Raw genomic sequence first — 20,594 nt, 5'->3', positions numbered from 1 at the left:
GAACGTGTAAAACATTTACGGACCAGAAACAGTTTCGAGTTTGCCGTTTCCACACCGACATTCTTTTTAAGCAATATACTGTGCCGACACTAAGTGATCCCAACAATTCAAGTCACTTTTAATTATAACTTCGAGCTCGTTGTGGAAGGTTACCGAGTTGAAGAAATGAAAATTAATGGATGTTCAACGCATTTCTCAAATGTTACGACATAACCATTCTGAGGACCACTTTAATATTGAGCCAAGATTGTGTTGAAGAACATGTTGGCTAATAATGGGATTCACATATACACTAAAACTTCTGCTAAAGGACACCTCTCCACAACGGAAACCGCTGCTGAACGGACAGTTTTTAGGTTATACCGAACATTTCATATGAGGGTAAATAGAAAGACACCTCCGAACAACCGACCCTCCTCACGACTCCGGACAACATTTACCTCCAGTTTTTCTAAGAAATTATTATAATTTTACCTACCAACCACGGAGAGTCAGGTAAAAGCCATTGAAAGATCAAATTTGGAGTTCAGAAATCCAAATATGTAAAGTTTGTTTAGCAGAAAATGGTTGACTTCAATTAGTGCGGTCGTAAATATTATTAAATTTATCTGACTTGGCCCATTGTTAAGACCTTGTACCTCAGGTAAACCATTGTTATCTGAAACTGGGCCTTTTATACTATTATCGGTTAACCCAGGATGTTTATATTCGGTACTAATTGAAGTCAACCATTTACTGCCGAACAAACTTAACATAACTTATTGTAGCCATAAAGCTAATTATAGCTGCATTCGCGTAGCACACTCCGGACATATTCCTAATAAGTTCGGTATTAGTTTTCAAACTTGTCCTGGACGTTTTCAGGATTTTATGCACAGCGACCAGTCTTCGAACGGAATGTAATAACGGGTTGCCTAAAACAAGGTTATACAAGGAAGCCTTTTCTTATTTTGAAATCGAAATTAATGTCGGCCAAGGATGTAATATACTCGTTCTATATTAACATCGTTAATGTCAACAAACACAACAAAGGATTCCAACAATAGAAATAGGAAAAAGAATAGGAGGCAGGGATTAGCTTTTCTTATAAATTTAGAAATTTGATTATCGTCTTTTATTTCGACTATGTAATTTGGTATTTTCACACCGATTCTTTTTTTACTGCTCACAATTCAGTACCATACATCATAATCGGTCTCAAGATAGTCTTAAAGAACTTACCTTTTCGTTCTATTAGTAACTTTCTATCACACAGCATTCTTCTCGTCTCTATTTCATCCATCCTAATCTAATTTTACTACTTGCATAGAAAATGACATTTTTAAAAGAACATTCCAAATATTTTGTTTTGGACCTACTTATCTTTGTAAGATTTTCTTACATACTAATTATTGATCTTGTGAAGGCATATGATAGAGTTTCCAGGAACCTACTGTAGTAGACATTAGGTAAGACTACTGGTTGAATAAGTAAAAGGAGTGCAATTACCGGCAGTACATATTAGTTGTAAATTTTGTCTTTAAGCAAATCGGTAGCATTTCTTTTAGAGTATATAATTCTATAATATTTCAAAGAATGTTTCAGATATACGCTTGCTATCTTTACTATCAGTCTTTAATGTCTGGTATTATTTTTTTATTCATATCAAACATAGTACATCAACTCTTTTTGCTGGTTCTTGTTTATTTCTTTTTAATAAAAAAATATGGGAGGATTTTCATAAATAAAAAGCATGTTACAGTTAAAACTTTTATTCAGATCACAATACCAGATCATCACTTTTGTCATAACTATCAGTACTAACATTACTATCACTTGATACATAAGAAGGCATAGCCATAAACTTTGTTAGAAACCAGTCATTTACAAACATTGTAATGATAATGATTACAATACTGCTATGATAGACAATTATCAAAAGTGAAAAGAAATTATAAGATAATAATACTAGAATACTTATATTATAAATAAGCTCGTCTAAATGGAAGAAAATAACTAAAACAACTAAACAAAATTTTTAAGATAAAAAATATCAAACATTTTTACCAAGTCAATATATAAAGTACAACTCATTACAATACTAAAATAGACAATTATCAAATGAAAAGTAATTATACAATAATAATATTACTATTCATTATAATATTGGTGTCATTTACATTGATGTTCTCGGTCTGTCGTCAGGGGAAAAAGTCTTGTGAAACTGCATTACAGACAATTCTATTGAACAATCGGTGTTGTTTTCTTGGACTACAAAAAAGCCCGTAGGACTGTTGTTATTTAAATTTAAAAAATATGGTTTTGGAAGTACCATATTGAAATGGTTTGAAGAATATTGTGTCAAGTGCTTAAAGATCAATACATGGTATGCTACAGCGAACTGTACTAGGACCTAGTTGGTTTATTCTCTACATAAACATAGTTAATGTAAAAAAGTGTAAAATACAATTGTTTGCTCATCATACAGTTATTTATTTTGTAGGGGATAGGATGGATTAAATAGTTAATATTTTGAGTTAATATTTTGAGTGAACTAATTTATGTGAATAGTTAAATAATAACTATTATCTCAATATAAGTAAAACTAAAATGATGATTTTAAAAAATAAAAACTGTAATATAAATATAACTGAAAATCAACAACTGAACTCAAACAATTCGTCTTCTAAAATAACATTTTAAGTATAGTCAATTTGATAATGGTATAGTACAATATAAGTAAATTAATATATAACAATTTAAATTATTGCATTTACATACCTTGTAAAAAGTAATTAAATTATAATTAATAAACTAATTATAATAATATTGGGGTATATATGTTGTATATCACGTATAATTTCAAAACTTAAATAAAAAACAAAATCTTTACTTTGTTTAACAAACATTTGACATGATGACAAGAAATAATTCTTATCGCCTTTTTCAAGTATGTTGTGCGCTTCTGCGGATTTAAAATCCAAAACAAAATCATCGAACGTCTATTATAGTAGAGGGAATCTCGTCTCGAACATGTTCAGTCAGGATCTTTTATCAGTCTGTACAGCGCGAACGCCGCGAACACAGAACTTTACACCCGGAGGGTGTTCAGAGGGAAAAATTTTATCTCCGCGAGCGCACAATTTTGTAATGCGCATTTTGTAATTTGTACACATTTATAAATTATTTGCAATATTCTGATCTAAGGGTAACCATGTCTTCGACTAAAAGAGTTTTTAAATTTGGAAGAAAAAATATAGGTGATAGAATTATGTGAAAAAAATAATTATAATGTTCCGAGTTTTGGCCGAGAAGTTTCAAATACGAAAAACTCAAGTTAGTGACATTTTAATTAAAAAAAAAGTTTTTATTAAAAATTGTGTAGTTTTGAAGTTTTTGAGAAAAATGTAATTAGTGAAGTTTACCTGCCGAAATATTGTCTAAAAACTCATGCTGTTACAGAAGGTACACTCAATAAAGAAAATTTGGAATGTTAATGAGTTTTAAACAAAATTTTTACCTATTTAAATAATTATTACAGTTTAAGAACGCCAAACAATAATAAATACTGATTAAGTCAACTAACTGAACTAACAACCCGCAAAATAGCATGCAATTATGACCTTTGCCTGTATTAAATATTTTAAATTAAAAATCTGTGTTGAAACGATTTTTGTAGCTAGTGACTTTTTCCAGTCAGAGATATTAAAGCATTAATGCATTTGGTGATAAAATATCAATTTCGATCATTTTTGTACCTATAAAGTGAGTTTTACTTGTCAACTGGCGATATTATCTATCTAGTTTCTAACCGACACAAATATTTTCTTGGCTTCCTTTAAACAGGGTTATTTTAAAAAGACTGACATTATTTCAGGACGAACATTAATCATACATTATCGTAGTAAGGTAACAGTAGTTGACAGCTTAAGAAAAAATATATACAAATCTGGCAATAAAACAGTTACAGATTTAAATATTTTTATTAACTATGTCTCAGGATAGTTATTAATGTTTGTAAAATATAAAACTAACTGAAAATATTTACAAAATGTAATATTAAACAAAAAATGTTACATTTTCTTACAGGTTGCAAATTAACCAGTAGATTATTTAATATTTTCAAAATTCCAGTAGTTGACACCTACAGGATCCAGTAATTGACGATATTTTAACTATCCATCAACTTCAAGCTTTTTCTTAAATTCATATTTTAATCGATCTCCAGCACAAGTTATATTGGGAAATTGTAACTTCTCAAGGATTTGGCAAAAATTAATGAAACTTATGTCCTTCTCATTTAACTTAAATACGGTTTTTGTTTCATTACAAGCCGTCATACCTACAACTTCAACTTCATCATTGTTGCACACTTCTCAAGCAAGCAAGCAATTTGATTAAACCCAGCCTGTGAGAAATGTTCACCCCTAAGAATTACGTTCGGGTATAACAATTCATTGGAGCGAGGTGTGGTAACTCGAGTAAAAACAGAAGTCACCCCACCGCGCTCCAATGCTCCAGACCATCCCTTTCTGGGATAGGGGCACACCTATCAGCCAAATGCTCTTCATGTGGAGGTCCTTGGTAATAGAGCCCCAACATGGTTTCCTAACCGAATGCGAAAACTCAGGACTTGCTTACTTGGGCCTCAAGTCTCCGCTCTGAGCCCCGGCTCAGTTCGGCGACTTGGTGCTCAAGGGGCTACGTGCCCTGCTTTTGGGGTTTTTGTTAATTTTTTTTGGTGGCTTGCGCCGGTTTTTTTTAGTATTTTTTTTTTAAATTTGTTTGGTGGCCGAGGCCGGTTTTTTGTGTTTTTTGTATTTTTTTTGTAGGTGGTCCTGAAACAAAAAATCAGAATTAGTGTAAAGTCCATATTATAACATTGAAAAATATATAAATATAAGACAATATAACAATATAGATTTTATCTTCTTTAAGACAACCGGGCCCACTTTGTGTTTGGCGATAGTCCTTGTGTGTTTTTTGAGCTACGAACTGTCTTCTATGTGCGTTGTTGTTATTTTGAAGTATTTTCTCTCTAGTGTTTTGTTTTCTCTCTGGTTTAATTTTCTCTCTGGTGTTATTGTTTTAGTCTACTATTTGTTGTTTTAGTCTTTTGTGCTTCCATCTGTGGAAAGTGTCATACCTCATTATCTCTCTTAGTATGTGACTGGGGTGGTTCTCTATTTCTGCGAACTTTATCCTGGCTTTTTCTCTTATCGTGTCAGTCACTTTGATTTGTTGTAGTTCTCTAAAAAGGAATCTTCTGCAACGTATCTTGGTACGTTGACTGCTTCTCTTAGGCTGTTGTTGTGTGCCGCTTGTATTTTCTTTTTTGACGTGTTGCATATGTGTCCCCAAGCAAGGGATGCATTTGTTAGTATGGGCAAGATTATACTATTTATTAGTCTTATCTTTGTTTTTAATCTAAGTTTGCTTTTTCTCCCTGTTAGTCCTTTTATAGATGCTCTTGCCATGTTTGCTTTTTGTACTGTGGCTTCTACGTGTTTGTTGAATGTTAAGCCTTTGTTCATGATTACTCCGAGGTATTTTGATGCGCTTTTCCACTCAATGGGATTGTCTTGCACAGTTACCTATTCTTCTGGTTGCTGGTACCTCTTTTGAAAAGTACAGCCTGTGTCTTGTCGGAGTTTATTGCTATTTTTCATTTTAAACTCCATTCTTCTATATCGTCTAGCGCTGTTTGTAGGTTATTAACCGCTATATCTACGTTTCTATGTTTGGCCGCTATCGCTGTGTCGTCGGCATAGAGGCTTAATAGTGTACCTGGTGTTCTAGATATGTCTGCTGTGTATATCGTGTACAGTAGAGGTACAGTACCGCTCCCTGTGGCACTCCAGCCTCCGGGTTCCCGAGCTCAGATAGGACTTGTCCTATCCGGACTCTGAAACGATGGTTGCTCAAGTACGACGAGATCAGCCTTGTCATTGCTCCACTGTACCCGTATCCTCTCATTTTATATATCAGTCCTTTATGCCAGACTCTATCGAATGCCTTGCTTACATCTAGGAAGGCGGCTCCTGTGAATTGTTTATCGTTGAATCCAGCTGCTATGTACTCTGTTAGTCTGAGTACTTGTAGCTCACTGGAGTGTTCTGATCTAAAACCGAATTGAGCTTCGGGTATTATATCTTATTATATCTAGTCTGTCTGTTTCGGCTTGAAGTCTACTGATTATTATTCTCTCTACAATCTTGTTGATTGCAGGTAGTAAGCTTATTGGCCTGTACTTTTGCGGGAATGTGCTGTCTTTTCCGGGCTTTGGTAACATTATGACATGGGCCTCTTTCCATCTGTTTGGGAATTTCTTGAATCTTAGCATTGCATTTATAATGTTTGTTAGGTATACTATAGCTCTCGCTGGTAAGTATTTTAAAGCCCTGTTTGTGATTTGGTCGGGGCCAGGTGCTTTTTTCAGCGAACCGTTTTTGATTAATTCATTTATCTCCTCCGGTGATGTAGGAGGGATGATTTCGTTTGGATTTTCAGGTCTTTCTCTTTGTCTTTTGACTTCTTCTATAAAGTCGATATCCTCGTCTGGGTGGTAATTTAATGTACACTCTCTCTCGAGAGTACTCCTTATTACCTCTGCTTTTTCCTCTGTGGTGTATACGATTCCATTTTCTCCGTGTAATGGGGGGATTGGCTTTCTGTCGTTTCTCAAAATCCTCTGGAATCTCCAGATATTTTGCATGTTTGGTCCTTGTTCTTCTATATCTCTTATGTGGTTTTCACAGCTTTCACTACGGTGTTGTTGTAGTGCTATTTTGACCTCTCTGTTTAGTCTGTTTGCTCTGTTTTTGTCTGCCTGATTCCTTGTCCTTCTTGCTGTCTGTTTTGCTCTGTGCTTTTCCCTTATCAAGTCTTTTATTGCTTGTGGTATATCCTTGAATCTTCCTCTGTGCATTTCTACTTCCTCTTCTGTAGTGCTATTTCTGAGCGCTTGTTGGATGATGTTTTCCAACTCTAGGACTCTGTCTTCTATTTCTCGTGGGTTGTCTATCACTGGAACTATGTTTATTCTGGTGCTCACGAGTCTCTTAAAGTTTGTCCACTTTGTTTTCTTTTTAATTCTTTTGTTTATGCTTCTTCTTTCCACGTTCCTAGTTCTAATAGGATGGGATTGTGGTCGGTTGTGCCTTCATTTAACGTTTGTAGTTCTGTTTGTAGTCCTAGGTTTTTTGCTACTACAATGTCTATGTGTGTGTAGGAAGTCCATTTCCTGGGTAATGCGTTGGATCTGTGGGGCTCGTTGCCATAACGTCTTCGTTATTTTCGATGTATGCGTTTAGTAGTCTTCCATTTCTGTTCGTAGCTCTGTCGTTCCAATTAGGGGATCTTGCGTTTAGGTCTCCTATTATTATGGAGGGTTCGTCGTTTAAGAACGTATTTAGGTCTTCATCGATCAGTGGATCTTGTGGTCTCACGTAGGCGGAGGTAATTCTGACTTCTGCTTGCCTCATTTGTACTCTTATTGTTGTTGCTTGCATAGTATTTAGTTGCGGTGTTGTTATTCTGATATGACCTATGCCTTTTTTCACTAGATTTGCGGTGCCACCTGATCTTGCTGTGTTGTCGTTCCTATAGACGTCGTATCCTGGGAACTTGATGTTTATGTTGTTTGTAAGTTTCATTTCTTGTATGGCTAAGACATCCATTTCATACCTGTTGACCAGTTCGTCCAGTATATTTTGGTTGGTCCTCATGCCTCCTGGGTTCCAGGAGCCTATCCTCAAGTATCCCCTATCTGCTTGCACTACTTCAGTGCTAGCTTTATATCTGCTATCGCTTCGTTGATTACCCTAGTAAGTAGCTCTTTTACTGAGTTTACTAGATCATCTTGGTGTTGCCTGGAAATGAGAATTGTATTCTCATTTTCTTGCGCTTTTGCTGCTTAAGCGTAGGAAGGTCCGCCGGGAGTGATTTGCGGCCTTCTTTGTGTCGTTGTCTTTTGTCTTTGTTGGGGCTGTTGTTGGCGACCCCAGGTTGGACATCTTGGACATCCTCTAAAATTTGCGGGGTGTTGTCCTTGACAATTCGCGCATTTTGCCTTTTGTTCTTTAGGCATTTGGCAGCTTCTGCTAGGATGCTCTTCTTCGCATCTTACACAACGAGGTGCTTTGAAGCACGCTCTTTGTGCGTGGTGGTAGCCCTGGCAGTTGAAACACTGTGTGGGCCCCGTTGCCTTTCTAAAGTCCTCTATTATGAATTATGACTTTCATATGCATCAGGTTGGTGATGCGTTTTAGCCTTTCGGTGTCCTCCCTCTCGACCGTCATTACAAACATGGGCAGATGTCACTCTTCCTTGAAGTCATGTTTTTTAATCGACACGACTTGCACACTTCTTGTATAACACACGCAAATTTATATACCTTCTTTTTACCTGTAAATGACACAAGAATGTAGTCACCTTCTTTATACACTTGTGTGTAGTTTTGTCCATTGTTAGGTATATTTTCAGTCGTCGAGTCTGTATTACGTTCTTTAATTTTAGAATCTAAATTTGTATCTTTTTCTGTGTCACACACTTTATCTTTTTGTTTAATATTGTTTGTACCATTCCACATAAAACTGATATCATCAAGGCTATCACCAGACTTTAGCCATTCTTCACAAGTCTCTGAATCTGAAGAAATAAATACTTTTCTTTTGTGCGTTTTTCTTTTATTTCCTAGAAGTTGCAATTTTTCTTCTTTTTCATTTTTTTTCTCGTTCTTCTTTTTTCGTTTTCTTTCCTTCGCCCTTAGTTTTTTTATTTTCCTCTTGAACTGTTTTTTCCATTTGCTTTTTCTCTTGATATTCTTGCCATTATTTTGTAGTAATAACTGAAGGTACTTTTTCTTTCTTAGCTCGTTTTAATTGCTTTGACTGTTTGGGCTCAGGCCAAAATAGAGCTCTTGTAAATGGAGATAGAACCACATATGATAACGTCGACGTTTGTATCAATTGCAGGGCTTCTGTTTGACTTCTTTCTGGTGTAAAATGTTTTGTTGTTTTAGTTGGTGAGTTAACAGGAGATGAGGGTGCCTTTTAAATAACTCATTATATTCATTGAATGAAATATTCATTCATAAAATTCATAAGGTACTTCAGTTTCTTCCCTCTCATTAGCAATATTTGGGTCCTCTAGAGGAACATTAGATTCAGAAGGTACTTCAGTTTCTTCCCTCAAATTTTTATTTGGATTTTTTGTTTTTAAATCTCCATTTTTATTATTTGGGATTTAAGAACGTTTAATTCAGACATTTTTTCTTAAAAAAAAATAAAATAAAGAATGATCACGTATGTCTTCATCCCATTCATCTCTATTTTTAAATATTTAAAATATTTTAAATTTTCTCCTCATCAATATTATCTTCTAAGAATTTTAGACCAACTTTTAACACTTCGATTTTTTGACTTGCAACAGCGTTGCAATGGTTGGGTATATCAGATTTATGTAACTCAATGTTTATCCCATTGCTGAACTTTTCCAACCATCCTTAAGAGTACGAAACACAGCTACATCCATAGGCTTAATGAGATAAGTGGCACTTGGAAATAAGGCAATCAAAATTATTCCCTTACTTTCACAGAATTTACTTAAATGTAATGTTAAATGAGAAGCATGTCCATCTATGAAAAGAATTATTGGCAATGTAATACCGGCATTTAACAACAATGGATAAAAGACATTTGTGATGTATTCGAAAAATGTCTCTCCGGTCATCCAACCAGTTTCGCTCTTCCCAATACCTCACCATTCAGGAACACTGACAGCTAAGTCTCTTCGAATTCGTTCGTAACGGAACAATATCATTGGAGGTGCCATCGTTCCAGCTGCGTTTCCAGTTATTAAAACTGAAAGGCATTCTTTGTCATCACTGTTGACCTGCTGATATACAGTTTTATCGCCTTTCTTTACCAAGACTTTATTACCTTTTGGATTTAGAAAGAGTGCAGACTAATCTCCATGAAACACTCGTGAGGGATCATTCAAAACTTCCTCATACTTATGTTCTGTTACATAAGTTTTAATTTCTTGAAACTTGAAACCAATTTAATACACTTTTCTTAGTTACTGAACCTCTGCTCATTGTTAAATTTTGAGCAGTCCTTGTAGATACTTCTGGATTTCGTTTCAAAAAACTATAGTACCATTTCCGCCCAGGTCTATTTGATTTAAAAGGGTTCTTTCTTTTCAAAAAGGTCACATTTTTGGACACAAATGGAAATGTCTCTTCTCACAGACGATTGTATAATATAATTCTTATATCTTTTTGTCATTTTAATATAAGATATTAATTAATATGAAATAAAAAATTACCTTATTACATAACATATTCATTGTTAAAATATCTTTAATTTATCAAAAACACAGCAAACTGCAAGGAACTATATTGGGTAAAAAAAATCGTAACCTTTTAAAAAATTCTCAAAAACTCTATAAAAAACTAAAAAATAAACAATGGTTTTATGAGTCGTAGATAACTGTTGAAAAGGCAACTACATATAAAATATTAAAAAAAATTAATATTATGGCCTGCAGCAATCACTGACTTTCCTCATGTTCAGTTTCCTCGTTTAGTACAGGAATTTTCGTTATTGTTAAGTTTTCTTATAAGAGACGATGGTCGCTCATACTTATGTTCTGTTACATAAGTTTTAATTTCTTGAAACTTGAAACCAATTTAATACACTTTTCTTAGTTACTGAACCTCTGCTCATTGTTAAATTTTGAGCAGTCCGATAACTCTGAATTAATCTCGTGATTGGAATCAATATGCTTATTCAATGAAACAGCATCTATATCAGTAGCATGACTAACAATCTCATACCACTTCATAACAGTTTCTTAAAAATTGTTAGACAAAATATATCTTTTTTTCGAGGAACTAGCCATAGGTCACAATAACTACTTAAGTAGTAAAACGAACAGACAGGTGTCGTCTCACCAACTACGATTACTTTATTTTATCCTATATTTCAGTCACAAGTTCTCATACTGATTAGAAATTCAATGGAAAGGTAACTAACCAGTTGGTTTAGGATTAGGAGTCGTTGCTAATTTGTCGGTTAAAGAGAGTCAGAGATAATAAGAGATGTTTATTGAAGGTCGTCTCACAGACGAGACCTTTCCTGTTAAGGATTAAAGACCTTTCTAATCTTCAGCCATAAAAACTTTTTTGTCATGCATTTTAAAATTGTGTATAGTGTCTATTTTTAAATTTCGTATTCATCTAACAATAAACATAAAGAAATTTTCTCTACTTTAACAAATATTGAACCTGAGATTCTGTTATTTTTGTGTAAAGAGATCTAGGTCATATACTTAAACATTGTTTCGCTAATGAACAGGAGTCTATTGTTTGTAAATTTTGTAAATTACAGCCGAATGTCTGCAATTCATTGATAATAATTGTAATCATTGAATTTTTTTTTCAGGAATCTGATCTCTGGCAATCATCTGCTTCGGTAAGTCGTTTTACTTTGTGTTTTGTGTTCTTGACTTTATTGTATGAGATTTTAAGATTAAGATTAGGAAATGATTATTAGTACATAACACTGAAAAAAGAAACACTTTGATATGTAAAAGACTGAAAGTATTTGAAATATAGACATTTCGGAGAATGCTGAAAATTTAGTAGACTGTTAAAAATCAATTCAAGATGTATTGGGCCTAATTAATAATTAAACTAAAATTATAACACCGACAGACACATAAAAGAAAACAAGACACTGGGGACGAAACCGCAACAATGTGATATGACGAGGCATCGCAAAAACGACGTCGCACCGCAATATTATGGAATTAGTACTTCTAGTGAGACATGGACCGAGCAACACGTATCCTACATCTACTTACATTAAGTTATACATTAAGAAAAAAACTGAAAGAAATTTCTCAGTGCATCCATTTCAAACTATTATGAATGCCGATGGAAAACAAAAGGAAATATGAGTTTCATATGTTACGTTGCAATGTTGTGGCTTTACACTTTGATTTGTTTCATCGCAACTCGAAAGAATATTTTGTGGTTAAAAAATTTTAATATCTGCTCAAAGTCTATCATTATCATTCTCTTTACCTTTATTCCTATGTGTAATCGTTTTTAAGATTTATTGGTATTGGATGATTATTATTTTGGCACTGAACATTTCCTAACCATTTTGACATTCTCTCTATGATTTTGACATCAATTAATACCTAAATGGACGTTAAGGAGTTTATGCTTTAATAATATATTTTAGTTTATAGAACGTGGTCTGGAATTGTTTCTTCAACTGCTGCAGATATTATTATCAAATACGTAGTGGCTGTGGACGCAACATCCTGTCGAGCCCCCATGATCTGTCGGTTGATCTAAATCGGTATTGGAATTTTCAGTGCATAGAAGTTTCGTCGGGTTGAACGATAGCCTCTCTTAGCATCTGTGCATAGTAGTGTGATGTTCTACCATGCACTTGTGTGGGTCGATAGTCTGCAACAGCTGATTTGTCGCAGTATCATGGTGATAGTTCCTAGTATGTTCGGTCAAACGAGTATTTAAACTACGTTTGATTGTTCCCGTGTATACTGGACCACAACTACATGATTTTGAGCTAAATTACGAGAAACTTGAGTACTGTAGATATGTTATGAGAAACAAAAATACAACCTTTTCCGATTAATTAATAATTACATGAAAAGACGAAGGTCAACGTGGACATGGTACCATAAGAATCACATGGCTTAAGCATTCTAGGTAGCATAGCGGAATGACATCTTACAACTTATTCAGATTCCTGGGTGATAGAAAACATGTGTTACTAATGTAGTCCTACTCTTGTAAGACATTTATTATTCCTTTCTAAACGGATCCTAACACGAGTTGTTAGTCTGTTATACCTATCTCTCACAATTTTCACATATTCTTATTCAGTGCACACGACTAAACCTGTCGAGGTACTCTAATCATAGGCTGTATTAAGATCATTGTTTGTTTCTTCATTCCTATATTTTTCCATTTTTTGCAAAATCATATCTGTATACTTCATCATTTAATTGCATTTCCAAATCCTGATTGCATTTCCAAGAAGGAGAACTAGGTCAGTCGTTACTTCGGTGTTATTTCGAATAACCTACTATCGCGAAATAAGATCTGCGTGCACAACTAGAAAGAATCATAAAAACTCCCTTGAAAAACTTCCCTTTTTGTACCTTGCTTGCACTTTTCTGTGTGTAGTATGATAGAAGACGAAAGAAATAACTAGTAGACTTTGGAAGCTAGGGTTGGTTGGAAGCGAGGCAAAGATTATGTTTGTTGAGTTGTTTTACTCCAGTCGTCAGAGACGAAAATGCCACTGAATCTCTACAAATCATACGAATATGATATGACGTAAAATGTCAATTTTGGAGCCTAAAAAAATATTCAAAAAAGTTTACCACTGTACCTCCCCCAGCTTCTCCCAAAAATCCCTCATCGTAGGGGGAAACGGAAAAAATCGATTTACCAAGAATTCAAATAAAAAAATGTAGCTGAGGTAATTTTGCATAAAAATATTTATTAGCACTTTTTATATAGAATGAACCGCTCTCTCAGAAACAACGTTTGAAGCGACTGGCGATTGTGAATGTCAGTTACGCGCTCGAAATTAATAATAATAATAATAAAGGTCTTTATTTTTTCACAATACACAAAATATATAAAATATATGCATAAAATACTAATAAGAAAAAAATGCTGAAGATCAGTTGGTACTGATTTCAAGAAATCGGTAGGTACCTCTGCTATTCATCTTAAGCAAGAGAAAAAAATATATATTATTTTGAATGTTTTGTAACAATAAATCAAAAATCTTAACTAATACGGACATTTTGTAATTAGATATTGTCCAAAAACTATCACATAGTTTATACATGCTTAATAACAGGTCATTAACTAGTGGCACATGTGTTACTCCAGTCACTCGGGTTATTCACCTCAACATTTTGTCGGACTGAGCCGATTCACTTGAAATGTATCGAGTTGATGGGAAAGTGCTCAAACAACAAAAGTCATATAACGCTGATGTGTGCTTCCGACCTAAGGGTGGTTGCCATCCCTTCTCGGGGGTTGAAATTCTTTCGTCAAAATAATTACGGGAATCGATAGACTATTAAATTATAAACAACTTCTGTTCTATAGAGTTTTTAAAAGTCAATATTGTTTGAGCTATTTATGGTTGAAAGCAGCAAATTTCCATTGAAAAAAGTCACGTTTTTAACGGGTTTTCATGAATAACTCAAAAAATATGCCTTTAGTATATAGTCTATAATAATAGTATATAATAAGTGAGATATAGTCGGTAACAGGGGACCTCTATCTATTTAACGTTAAATTGTAAGAAAAGGGTTGATTTTTTGGGGGTATTGATATAAACGTTTTTTATAGTCCATGAAAAAACCAAAATGAGCACTACAGAAAGTCATTTGCACGTAAATTAAGTAAGTTACAGCTCGTAAAAGATAGACTCTACAAATATTTTAAGAAAAAAGGGGCAGTATAATTAACCTAGTATCCATCAGAATCAAAATTAATCGTTTTCCTTCTACATTACATTTTATTTATATACATATATTATATATATATATATATATATATATATATATATATATATATATATATATATATATATATATATATATATATATTTATAGTACAAAAATATAGTTCTTTTTCAATAAATATTCTCGTGTTTAATAAACTGTTAACTGTTACACTGTCGTGTACCTTAACAAACAATGGAGATATCACCGATTAAAATGTATGTCTTGCTATGAATACCCCCTGTGTTGAGTGATTCGAACTTTAATTTTTCAAAATTGAAGGATAGTTTGGCTTTCTAATGAACCTAACCTGGTAGCACTTGTAGGCTATGTATACATATATTAAAGCTTGAAAATTAACTTAGTGAAGAAGACCCAATCATATTTTTCTGAGATAATTTTGGAACGTGAAAAATATACGTATTTTGGAGCTCTCACATAATATCTAAAGTACGTATAATAGTTTTGTAGATGTATATCTTGGCACCAACAAAGACATTTTTATTTCTAGAAATGATCAGTTTTTCAGAAATTCAGAAATGCCGTTCATTGTGCTCCGGGGGGAACGTTAAGCCGTCGGTCCCCCTGGGAGAGTGTACATCGACACTACCTGCTTGAAACAGTTTTAAACATGCAGGTGGCGCCGGAAACTATCTATTTTGAAAACAAAACTATTTTTTAACGTTGTAGACGTCTTTAGAGGAGATTTTTTGGGGGAAGAGCTAAAACTAAAGAAATATCGTTTCATAAGCGAGGAATGAATTTTTAGTTATCTAAATGGAAAATTAAAACAGTTTAAACTCTTTTTTAATCTTTTAAAGGCTTAAAAATACCTAAAAACGCTTTTACAAGTCTTTTTAAGTATTTTTTGCATAAAGGCATGCTTTCTAGAGGTTAAAAACAAATTCATACGATTTTAATAGATACATAAGACGCTTAAATACGTATTTTCCTATTTTTCCACTTAGGGGTAGTTTTAACCCCTTAAAAACAAAAACATACTTCGCCCATATATAACTTTTGCAAAGGAGAGTAAGAGAAGCTTAAATCCAAATTTTCAGATTAATCCATGCAGTCTGACAGAATTAGGAGGTAAGGCTCTATTTTCCGCCCGAGTTACTGCACTAATTTAGATTTAAGAGATTTCAAAAAATACAATTGATTTTAATTTTAAGTCTTTAGCTAATCCATTATATTCTTTTGATATTTGATATGTAAATGAGTTTTTGAACTGTTCTGTACGATGTGACGGAGCTGTAATTGTATTTTTGTATCTTGTATTGACATTATGTATTGTTACGAACATGGGACGGTACAGTATGTTAGTTCTATATATAACTTTTTTCAAAAGATATGCTGGTAATGAGTTTTTGATAATTTTGCGAAATGGACAAGCAGCATTTAGAAATCTTCTCTTTTTCATTCTTAACCATTTTACATGTTTTAATTTGTGAGAAATAGGCTGGTGTCTTCTTATACCAGAGATCAGACGAAGACACGAATTTTGAACCACCTCAATTCTTCTCCTGTCATCTGAACTAATACAAGGCCCATACACATCACCATATTTAAATTTTGATAAGACTAAGCTTTCGCACAGTATTCTTTTTACTTTGTATGATAGACAGCGGCGATTATGATAAATTGTTCTTAAACTGAGAAATGCTTTACTCACACAGGTGTTAATATGTTTTGTAAATTTTAGGTGCTTATTTAAAGTTAAACCTAGATTTTTGCACTAGTTACAAGTTTAATGATTTCATTATAAACAACTATTTCAATGGTGTTACGCATCTCAAAATGCACCCTGTTTGGGCCAAAAACCATCAGATTAGTTTTTTAAGGTTTATATTTAATGCATGATTTAACCGGATAAAATGAGTGGTAAATGTGTGTATCGTCTGCATATAGATGAAATTTACAGTTATTAAAGGAACTGTTAATATTGGTGGTGTATAAAGTAAATGCGATTTGACCTTAGATTGAGCCCTGAGGCACCCTTGACAAACTGTTTAGATACTACTTTAGAAATCAATTTTAAATAAAATTTGTATCAACTCGACGGTAACACTTCGATATCTTTTGATGAGAGTATCCTATCGACAAAAATCAAAATTCATTTTAAAGGCGAAGAGTGCAGCTTTTGTATGCAATTTTTGTATTTTGCCGCAAATGAAATCAATTTTTATAAAGGCGTGGAATAAGTAAACGTTGCGGCGATTTTTTGTTATTTTTTACGATTCTCATGAAATGAATAAAATTTATCACTTTCATTCACCGGTCATAGTGAAATGTTTATTATTAGAGTCTAACCTTCAAAAATTATATGGTAAAATTTCAATTTTGAGTTTTCCCAGCATTTAAAACTGCTTCTTTTCAATTACACAAATATGTTTTTCGAAATCATACAACTTTAGCTACCAACTCCATCTAATAACGTCTTCGTGAAGGCATTTCCCGTGACGTGGGATCGTTTGTAATGCAAAAATTTTAAATTCTGCGTTTTTTAGGCATATTTCAAATGCCTTATATGTGTTCCCAAAACTTAAAATCTAAATTTCATGGTATATGTTTTGAAGATTAGGCTCTAGGAAATTCCACTACGACCGGCCAATGAAAGTGATAAATTTTATTGATTTTATGAGAATTGGATCGTTGGCAAAAATCGCGCAACGTTTGGGTGCACATGAATTGGCTCCCGTTTGCGGGTAATAAGTTCTCTACCGATAAAAAAGTTTGCGTGAATTGGCTCCCCATGAAATTCTTGGAAATTTAGGTAGGTAGGCGATGGATTTTATTGGGATGGATAGCCAGTTAAAAATTGGATTTTTACATCATTCTTTAAATCCGTATACCCTTTGTCGCAAATTTTTTTCAAATTAGTTTACTGATAGTTTTGCGTCTTGCTTGTACTTGATCATATCGTCGTAGAAAATGCAAGCCACTGAAATGTTAAGCGAACGTGGAAAACCCATGCTAGTGGCGAATACTTTTATATAGAATTTTCACAAGTTGCCTTGACATGACTTTTCTGCCTACTCCCCTTCAGCCCTCTATCTTTCTTTTATTTATTATTTGTAGCAGATATATTTGTTATTTCTCATTATATGGGGTAGGTACGAGGTCTTTCTTCTCTTAATCGTTGTTCTATAACTCTCTATTTATGGTGTTTAATATTGTTCAATTCGTAATGTGTTGTTTCTATGATATTCTAAGCATTCTGCGATAATGTCTTATGATATTTAATTTTAATGTCCAGGCTTCGACTCCATACAGAAGGAATGACCAAACGTAATTTGCTTCCATTTATTGTACATGTTCCTAACCTGTTCTATTCGTATTTTTATTTCTATATCTGGATCCCGCTTATCGTTTAGTACTACTAAGTATTTGAATTTGTGAACTTGCTATAATTGAGTGTTATTAAGGTCAATGCGACAATTTTCATCGGTTTTACTAATCACAATTACTTTAGTTTTTTGAAGGTTTATTGTCACTCCCATTGCTTCATTTGCATTATTAACTGTCTATAACTCTATCTATTTATAGTCTATTTTGTAATTTTTGTCTTCTATTTTGTCTGCTATCAGAACGGTATCGTCTGCACACTTGATATTGTTAATATATTTACTCTTTATTTTTATATTAATTTCGGCGCCGTCTAGTGCTTATATGAATTTTATTTTCGAGAATAATATAAGCTTGTATTAATATTCTAACATCTAATTCATTAGAACCATAAACTCCACTTCAACATCTTGGTTTAATTCTCATAAATTGAATGTTTTACAATGATATTTAATGTAAGTTGTTGTTTTTGCATACTAAATTTTTTTTACAACTGATATTTCAGATCGAGAATTGTATCTATTTCAAAATAGTTCTAAAATTATCGTTAACGGATAGTTAATATAGATAGGGAGAAAATCTGTTCTCTCAGATTCAGATTCAGAAATGTATTTCTTTAAATTACAGTAATTGCTTATAGTAATAGCTCTCCTAATAAAAAAAACATTTATTCCCCCATGACTGTTGGTCTTCTGGGGGTCTTGTTTAAATATGCATTCAGACATCAAGTTAAAGAGCAATGGAGGCATGACAGTCTTATCGGGCACCAGATTTTTTCCTCCTAGCTTTATTTTTAGTAGTTCATATAACAATTTTTCATGCTGGACTCTATCAACAGCCTTCTGGTAGTCGATGAAACAGAGATATACGTTTTTCTGACGATCGAGGCATTTTTTAATGAGTGTTTGAATCGCAAACAACGCCTCTTGTTCGCAAGGCCTTTGTAAATCCTAACTGAGAGTCACTTATGTCTATTTCACATTTTTAATAAATTCGGTTTTGTATGATCTTTAAGAATATTTTTAGTTAGTGACTCATTAAGTTAATATAGCTATGACTTCTAAGTTTAGCCATTCCTTTGGTATTACGACACTTTCATATATTGGAAGTTAAAAGGATGTATTGTAGTTTTGTATTGTTATCATTAAACGATTGTTAGTCTATATGAACTTTAAATATATGAAGTTTATTCCGTATATACGGAATATTTGAAAGGATCAGACTTTTGTGTTACTTAAAATACGTGTTTAGTCTTTCTTTTTTGGACTCCGAAGACGTAGGCGATTATTTTGCGATTAATATCGGAGCAATCTTACCAAGACATCCAGCTGTTCAAAAATTTGCAGATTTCTTGATGGAGAACTACATTGCTGGCTGAAGACGCCAAATTTCCACCTACCATGTGGGCCGAAAATAGTACTTCTCTACAAAGAACGACAAATTCATTCCAGGGTTTCCATTCAAAATTAAATTCTTTGTTTTATACTTACCATCGGAACATTTTCCAATTTTTTGAGGTTCTAAATAATATTCACAAGGAATCTAAGTTCCTGTAGTTGGCTGTATACCATATATCACAAAAAATTTTATTAAACATCCTCTATAACGTATATAATTTAAAAACCCAATCGGGCTATATCACAAAACGTTTTCGGAATCCATATTCCATCATCAGTGCACTAGGTATACATGTATTGAGCCACTAATTATGTGGGTAAAAACCCGTTAAAAATTGTTTATTTACATTTAGTTTACATTATATGGTATTAAATATTATGATGTTAAAGTTACCAGTGGATTTGGTAACATGGCGACGTATGACTCCACGTGAAGTTGCTGGTCCTGAGTCCATATTCAAACACCAACAATATTACAACACTTATTTATAACTTTTACGAAATGACAACTATCAAACTCAAAAACACAATGACTACTGTTGTTAAACTATGAACTCCTGTGTTTGTATGATATATTTTCTGACATTACTAGACATTTCGAGGTTTTTCCTCGAATTATCTTTCCTTTATAGTTCTTCGCCTCGAACAACTGGTCTATCGAGAATCCCTTGAAGTCAACAGGATGGATCACTTACATTGTATGGAGCTAGTCTCTGGATATGACCTCGGGTTTGCCTCTGGATGAAAACTGGATAGGTAGATTAGGTTTTGATTTTAAGATTTTTTTTGAAGATTTTGCAGTATACTTAGTATCTAGGATAAAATAGATTGTTGATTATCTACGGTAATGACTTCATGATTTTTTTGAAGTCTTATTTCTTTTAATTTTGCTCGAGATCTAAAAATACTTTTCGCTGCTTCGAACTCCTGAGCTGAGACTAGTGTTCCCTTTACCATTTTGTGGTGTTGTAATCGGAAAGTTTGTTGCATTTCAACATCCTGTAGTTCATCTATGAATCCCTGTATACCAATTTATTCAAGAAAATCTTTAGGTGTCTGAGGGGAGTGCAATAATCTTTTAATATTGGCTTCAAATTCTTGCAGACTATCATTATGCTTTTGATATCAAACTTTCAGGTGACTTTGGAAACCTGTTTTGCTACTGACCATATCTTCTCTCTAAAGCTTGAACACGAGAGGTATAAGGTCCATCCTGGGGAATCGACGCTACCAAGGAAACTACCATTTCTTTCTCAGTCCAGCCATTTTCTCTACCCGCAGCTCCGAATTGAGAACGAT

The 20,594-nt window shown here is 33.6% G+C and overlaps 1 protein-coding gene across 6 annotated transcripts in view; it reads left to right on the top strand.

The window, feature by feature from the left end:
• The window catches only part of LOC140450917 (prominin-like protein), a 238,424-nt gene that overhangs the window by 50,710 nt on the left and 167,120 nt on the right, over positions 1-20,594 (top strand). For 4 of the 6 annotated variants that reach the window (XM_072544622.1, XM_072544601.1, XM_072544606.1 and 1 more), the window contains exon 2: positions 11,427-11,456. The exons of 1 other annotated variant lie outside the window; for it this stretch is intronic. The gene's annotated coding sequence lies outside the window, so the exon portion shown is untranslated. Of the gene's footprint in view, positions 1-3,425; positions 3,445-11,426; positions 11,457-20,594 lie in introns of those variants that run through there. One more of the 6 variants, XM_072544611.1, reaches the window with a different exon arrangement.

Source organism: Diabrotica undecimpunctata, chromosome 1 (genome assembly GCF_040954645.1).
Source record: "Diabrotica undecimpunctata isolate CICGRU chromosome 1, icDiaUnde3, whole genome shotgun sequence".
Classification (NCBI taxonomy): domain Eukaryota; kingdom Metazoa; phylum Arthropoda; class Insecta; order Coleoptera; family Chrysomelidae; genus Diabrotica; species Diabrotica undecimpunctata.
This window is presented reverse-complemented; position numbering and strand designations above follow the sequence as displayed.